Here is an 8,030-nt window from a genome sequence, read left to right as displayed (position 1 = left end):
GAGATCTCGCTGGGGAATTCCCTCCAGCTGGAGTCCTGATGGGCAAGGATGGTTGGAAGTTGAAGGAGGATAGCGAGGTCATGACTGGCAGGCTTGGCAGAGACGTCCTAGTCGGGATGCACACTGGGCAGCTCTGCTGTCATGGAAGATGAGGCACCTCCGAGGTCACCTCCACAGGAACATCTCAGTCATGGTCAAGACGACAGATGTTCCAGCAGGCCAACATGAGCAAGTCAGTGAGTCTCCTCAGGCTTGGTGCAGCACTGGCATCATCAGTATAAAATGGAGACTGAGGCAAGGCTCAGTCATGAGTCTTTATAAAACCTTTTTATCGACTCTGCCAGTTGGACTTGGTCAGGAGAAGTCATTTATCTTACTCCGGGTCTGTCACATATGTCTATCTAGCTTGGGGCAATGTCAGTCTTATCTTGGGGTAGCATTACATCATTACATCATCACAGCACACAGCACTCAAGTTATTTTTGCAATTTGCACAGCATTTCAAATGTCACACATTTAATTTTGCTCCTTACAGTGGGGAATTTCCGTGAGTCGTCAGTTCATAGCCATATCCCACACGGTGTCTCCAGTAGAAATCTCCATGGAGGGAGATGTGGTTCTAAATTCAGGGATCAATCCCTTATGTGAATTCACCGGGAGAACTGAAAGTGAAAGTAGAGCTGCTGGTGGGAAGGTGTCTGATAGTGGGTGTGTGCTGATTCTCAGGGATCAGGACAATACAAGTCAGAAAGGGGGAAAAGGGGTCCTGTGCTCACCCTCACAGGACCGTCAGCACACGAAACACAAAGGGGCCCTTACCAAATTGGGGGGACTCACCAATCCCAAGGTGCACGAGTAGTTGAGGCATGTGGAGTGCCAAATGTAGTTTCTCTTGTGCTGGGGTAAGGGTGCAGAGTCAAGACCCAGACTCAGGAGTTGGGTGGAAGCAGGTTTGTGGCAAGCATCCTGCAAACTCATTTATTGTGGGAACAGAAGCTATTGCGAATAGGATAATTTTCCTAATTTCTCTTTTAACTGATTCCTTATTGATGTATAGATATGAAATTGACTTATGGGTATTAATTTAGTATCCTGCTACTTTACTGAATTTCACATGAGTTCTTTAATGTTATCAGTTGAGTTCTTGTGAATTTTATACAATAGAATAAGATGGTAAGCAAAAAAAAAAAAAGTTTGAGCTATTTTTGTTTCCTACACATATCACTTTAATTTTTTTTTTCCTTATTGCTCTGGCCAGAGTTTTAAGGAATATGTTGAATAAAAGTGGTAACAGTGGGCATTCTTGTCTTCTTCCTGTTTTAGTGGGAATGACTTCAGTTTCTCCATTTAGAATGATGTCAGCCTTGAGTTTGTCATATATAGATTTTAAAATGTTGAGGCAAATTCCATATATCCCTAGTTTTTCCAATGTTTTAAACATGAGTGGATGCTGTATTTTGTCAAATGCTTTTTCTGCATCTAATGAGATGATCATACCATTCTTGTCTTTATGTCTCTTTATACGATGTGCTACATTTATTGATTTCCATACACTGATCCAACCTTACATCCCTGAGATGACCATGGTGAACTAACCTTTTAATGTGTCTTTGTATGTAATTTGCCAGTATTTAATTACGAGTTTTTTGCATCTTGAATTATCAAGGTTATTTTGGTAAGTTTTGTTCTTTTATGGGACTTTGCCTGATTTGATATCAGGGTGCACTAGTTTCACATAATTAGATTTAAAGATTTCTTTCTCTTCTATTTTGTGGAATAATTTGAGGAGGATTGAAGTTAGTTCTTCTTTAAACCTCTGGTAGAACTTGACTGAGTATCCATCGAGTTCTACACTTTTCTTTTTGGTAGGTTTGTTATAGCTTCTTCAATTTTCATACTAGTATTTGATCTCTTCAAATTTTCTATATCCTTCTTATTCAGCTTGGTAATGTCATATGCATCTGGGAATTTTCTACCATCTTGGAGTATAAGTACTCAAAGTAGTTTTTGATTCTCCTCTGTATTTGAGAAAGGATTGTGGTGATATTTTCAGCATGGATTTTAAAAATTTGCATTTTCTTCTCCCTTTACTAGATGTAGCTGGTCTAAATGTTTATCAATTTTGTTTAGTCTTCCAAAGAGTCGATTTTTTTCATTAATTTTAAAATTATTTTAAATATCAAATTCATTGATTTGTGCTCTCACTTTATTTCCTGTATTCTATTGCTATTCATTTGTTCTTTGTCTAGGATTTTGAGATATAATGTTAGTTTATTTGGTGCCTTCCTTTTCATTTAATGAATGAGATCAATGATATGAACTTTCCCCTTACAGCCTCCTCCATAGTGTCCCTGATGTTTTGATAGGTTGTACCACTAAGTATTTTTTATTTCACCTGTGATTTATTGTGCTATCTAATCATCATTGAATAGTAAATGATGCAGTCTCCAGGTGTTTGAGTGTTTTCTAATTTTTTGTCTTATCATCAATTTCAAATTACTTCCATTATGTTCTGATAGTATGAAGAGCATTATGTTTATTTTTTTGTATATGTGATGACTTACTTTTTGGTCTAAAATAGTGTATATTTTGCAAAATGTTCTATGTGCTTCTCAGAAGAAAGTGTGTTCAGTCATTGATGGATGAAATATTCCACATATGTCTGTTAAGTCTAGAAATTTTTTTGTTCTTAGCTTCTTAGTTTTGTTTGGATTATCTATCTAATGTTGAGATAGGTATGTTAAAGTTGCCCAGTATATTTGTGTTTGGCCTATTTGATTCTTGTTGTTGAGGAGAGTTTGCTTAATGTATGTAGCTGCTCCATTTAGGGCATAAATATTCATGACTGCTATTTCTTCTTGTATGAGTCCCTTAAGCAGAGTGAAATGGACTTGTCTCTCTTGATTAACTTCAGTTTGAAATCCAATTTATCTGATAAGAGAACAGAAGCCTTTGCTTAGTTACGAAGACAACATGAATGATATGTTTTCCCCAAACTTTTATCTTCACTCTGTGAATGTCCTTCTTTGAATAAGTCATTTGAAAACAGCAAACAATTGGTTCTTGTTTATTTTATTTAACGTGCAATCTTCTTTCTTTTGTTTGATGAATTTAGATAATTTATATTCAGTGTTCTTATTGGAAGATGACTTTTAATTTCCTATAATTTTGGTTTATTTCTAGTTTTTATCTTAAGCTAGATTCTCCTTTGATTGAGTATTCTAATGTTGTTTCTCCCTTTGTTGTTTTTTCCCCATGTATTCCCATGTATTCTTGAAATATTTTATTAAGTATAATTTGTAGTGTCAGCTTTATTAAGTTGTTAATTATTTTAACTTTTCTTTAATCAAGAAAGGTTTACATTTTATCTGCAAATCAAAACCTCAATTTTGCTTTATGTAGTATTCTTGGTTGGCACCCATTTTCTTTAGAGTGTGGTGTGTATTATTCTAAGACCTACCTTTAGGGTCTGGGTTAAACAGTTGGCTGAGATTTGCATTGGTTTTCCTCTAAATGTGACCAGTCTTATTTCTCTTGTGGCTCTTAAAATTCTTTTTTTCTGTATGTTAGGCATTTTCAAACTGATGTGTCTTGAAATGGGCCTCTTGCAAGTCTGTATATCTGAGTCCTATATGCTTTCTGTATTTGATATACATTTTGTTTTTAATATTGGAAAATTTTCTGATATCATTTTATTGTAAATATTGTGCATTATGTAGTCTGTATTTCAGAGTCTTCATCTTAAAATTTTATTTCACAGTCCCTTAGCATTATTTTCTATAGTCATCATTTTTCTAAGACTATATACTTTGTCTTCAAGTACTGAAAATCTAGCTTTCATGTGCTCTAGTCTGTTGGTGATGCTTTCCATCAAATATTTAATTTGATTTATTAATATTACCACTTCAAGATTTCCAACTGATTCTTCTTCAGGATCTCTATCTCCTTATTGAAGTTACCTTTTACTTCTTGTATTTTCTCTCTGATTTCATTTCTTTTGTCATTTTATATAACCTCATAGATCAGTTGAACTACAAACTTGCTGAATTTCATCTCTGACATTTCCTCCACTGTAGTGTCAATGGAGTCTGCTTTTGAGGTGTTCTATATTGTTTGGTATGGTTTGTTTTCTTTATTTTTTATATTGTATGTGTGTCTAATCATCTATCTGGATAGATCTGAAGCAGGAGAGCTTATAAATTTGGAGTGTTCCTCTGTGTTCTTAGCACCTCAGAGTTTGGGGGCAGAGGCCAATGATAGCAACAATCTATGCCAACAATATATAGCAGATTAGTTACTTAGTTTCTATGTTGACATCTACAGTGTTACTTGGTATAATATGCAAAAATAGGATCAGCAATTTCTGTCAGTAAAGAATGTAAATAATTATAAATTTTTGTCTGACACAAAGTCAAACAGTAGGTGTTGTCTATGACTTTTGCCACATTAATAACTGCTCTGGCATTGGTGGCAGGGCAAGACTATATACATCATATAGCATTAAGAAATATTAAGTTTAGAATTCAGTATAAGGAAAGAAGAGATATGAAGGTTGACAATGTTTGCAATTTCAAAGTGTAGGTATGGCAGATGCATTGGTAGTACAAGATGTGTTGTTAATGATAAAGTGGGAGAAAATTGAAAAAATAAAAAGGAAGAGAGAATAGAATTTCATTGTTCACAGTAGAAAATGGAGAGGGAGAAAATACTGCTTGTTAATACAGTATTGGAAAAAATATACAAAATAAAATCAAACTCTGCTAATCAAAAACCCCAACACTCTAAAAACTAAGCATGAAAAATAACAACATTTAACAAAAAGGCTAGAAATGAGGAGAAACAAATATTTGTATGTACAGGTGTTCTTGAACTAATCAGTACACATTCAAGTAAAACAAAATCAAAAAAAAAAAAAGAAGAAGAAGAAGAAGAAAAGAAAAATATATAACCAAGAAATAAAAAGAGAACAATCTAGGTGAAAAGTTAAGAAATTTTGGATTCATTTCAACTATGTTAGACAAAATTGTGAGCCTATGTGTTTGCTGTCTCTTCCCTAATAATTTTGTTTCTTCTTGAGTTGTGACCTGAATGAGGGTGTATGGGGTGTGGTTTGTCAAGTCCTTCCTTTTTTTGTGTGTTGCTCACCAATTTGGCAGCTGGGGTCTAAGACCAGAAACTTCCCTTCTTGTGAGATTGGTAAGAGGTGGAATGGGAGGAGCTGTCCATCCATTACCACTGTATGCTCCCCATTGGGTTCTGTAAGAGAAAATTTCATAGGTGGAGTTCCTGGTTGGAGGGCCTTAGCTTTAGTAAGGTTCAAGTACCTTTATTTGTGGTGAGTTTCTGGCAGTGTTGAATCAATATTCTTCTAAAGTCTAGTAGACGACCATTTGTGATGGACTGGATAGGTCAGTTGGTGACATGGTAGGCTGCTTAGGCCAGCCTGTAGGCCCCGTGGCAAAGTGGGTGGCCGGGTTGGGTTGGCCTGGCAGGCATGTGGTGGTCTTTCAGGGTGAGATATGAGCCAGGCAGTGAAACTGCAGGCCTAGTAGATCAAGTGGTGGGCAGGGTGTGAGATGGAAGGGTGTCAGGAGATTGGGTCTGTGGTGACCAGAGAGCACAGAAAGATTGTTATCACAGGAACTAGGCAGGTAGAGCAGGCCAGGTCCAGGTGGATGTCAGAAAACTGGTAGGTGCCAGGAACAGGAAGGACACTGGAATGAGTGGAAACCAGGGACTGGGCAGGTGACAAAGAAGATGAGTGCAAGGGAAATGTGGGTTCTGTGGACTGGGCAGTGCCAAGAATCAGTCAGGAATGCAATCAGCAAACCAAGTGCCCTGACATCCACCATATCAACTCTCTGATCCATTGTAGCTGGACTTATGTGAGACACAGGTCTCAGTGTTGGAGAGAGTGGGATTTTCCCTAGCCTCTCCAATTTAAGTTTACCAAGGCAAAATGCTCTCAGTTTCTTATTTTAGCTGGGTTTGTTAAGCTCAGATAAGTCTTCACTAGGCTCAGATAGTTTTATGCAGACCTAGCTATAATCTCCCAGATCTGGGTTTCCATTATCCATTGGCACACCTGTAGTGTACTCTCAAATGACTCCTGGTTCAGCTCTCCACTGATTATTGGGAAACTCAGGGTAACTATTTTTTTAGATCAATTTAATTAGTTCAACTGTCTCTGGTTCAACTAGTACACATTGACCCTCCACTCTGAGACTATTTTACTGTAAGCTTCAGAGATAAGTAGTATTTCCACAACTTGAGTTCTGGATAACTGAACTTGGAGAAATGCTGCCTCACTCTAAAACACCATTTTGCCTTCTTCCAATAATAATCCTTTTTTTATTATTTCAAATGTGTACATATTTCTCTAAGATGTTTTCATATCTTAACTCATAAAACCAAAAATAATGTGATAGCAGTAATAATATTCAACTTATGACATTCTATGAGGTATTCATTAAATGGTAGAGCTCAATTTTTACCAAAGTTTATTTTCTCTGGATTCAGATTGAAAGAAACATAAAATTCAAAAGAGAGTTTGAATGTTAAAAGAATTATCAGACCAGGACAATTATTATAAATGAGAAGAGCAATGGAAACATATTATGAAGTCAACAAAACCAAATATATCAAATGATATTTATATTTTATGTGCACATATATTAAGATGAAAACTTTCATACGTTGAAAGAAGGCATTTTCATGTTAAGAAAAATTAAAAAATTATTAAATTTTTTTAACTTATAAATCAATTTGTGATAGAGTTTTTTATTTAAAAAAAAATACAATTCAGTGGCACATGCCTCCAATTCCAGCTGTCTGAGAACAGGAGGCAAGAGGATTGTAATTCCAATGACACCTTCAGCAACATAGTGAGCACCTAAGTGATTTAGTGAGACCCTGACTCAAAATAAAAAATAAGAATAGAAAGTGCAAGGGATATGGTTCAGAGGGTCCAACTCCTGGTCTAAATAAATAAAGAATAAATAAGTTTATATGTCTAAAAGGGACTTTGAGAAGGTCATCAGCATTATCTCAAACAATATTTTGTTTAAGCAGGTGGTAATCCACCATAAAGAAACAATGTCCCCTTAAGAGAGAAGTGTTAATAGAAATGAAACTTCTTGTGGACAGGTCCTAAAAAGATGGATTCAGTTGTGTTTGCCAAACACCCTGCAATACCCTAATCCTTCCTGTTTAAAAAAGAAATTTTAAAAAATCACTGAGGAATACTAATTTGGGCAAGATCTGAGAGCTAAAAATAACATTATTTCAGATATTCATCCAAGAGTACCAAAGGCATATACTTTACTTATGGCAATGCCAGGTAACAATGGCTGGTTCAAAGTACCAATTTTAAGAGATGAGTTCCTTTGTATCCCTCTGATAAGAAATTCCTAATTGCTGTTCTTGAGTGACAGGACTTTAATACAAAAGTAACAATCCAATATTGCTAAATTTTCTAACATCAGTGATTTTTTTTTTTTTTTTTTTTTTTGTAATTTGTTGAATAGAGTCTATCAAAAGTGTTAGCTGAGGGTTATGGTGGATACAGAAATCCTTTCACGATATAAGGATGATCTTCTTATAGCCAACCCCAACTATGAACTCAGATTTTCAAATACTATATTGCTGTAGTAAACCACCTCACCTCATGTGGATATGAGGTGTTCACTAAAATGAATTACTTTTGTAAACAAATCACCTACCTTGGATTCCAGGTTAGGCAATTAAACTGAATTTTTTGTCAGATTTAAAGAAGGCTATCTTGAGCCTTTTATATATCAGGAACTGGAGACAGGTGCATGCATATCTGGAAATGTCAGTATAATGATTTTGATATTAGTTGTTCCCCAAAAGCTCATGAATGAGACAATGCAAGAAGGTATAGATATTAAATGAATAGGTTATGAGAGCCTTGGCTATTCAGTGCATTAATCTTCTGATAGGGATCAGGTGGTAATTCTAGGCAACTAGGGTATGGTAGGATGAGAAGGATACCTGGGGACAGGACTTTG

This window comes from Sciurus vulgaris (assembly GCF_902686455.1).
Source record: "Sciurus vulgaris genome assembly, chromosome: 17".
Classification (NCBI taxonomy): domain Eukaryota; kingdom Metazoa; phylum Chordata; class Mammalia; order Rodentia; family Sciuridae; genus Sciurus; species Sciurus vulgaris.
The sequence above is the reverse complement of the archived record's forward strand: the minus strand, read 5'-3'. Positions refer to the sequence as shown.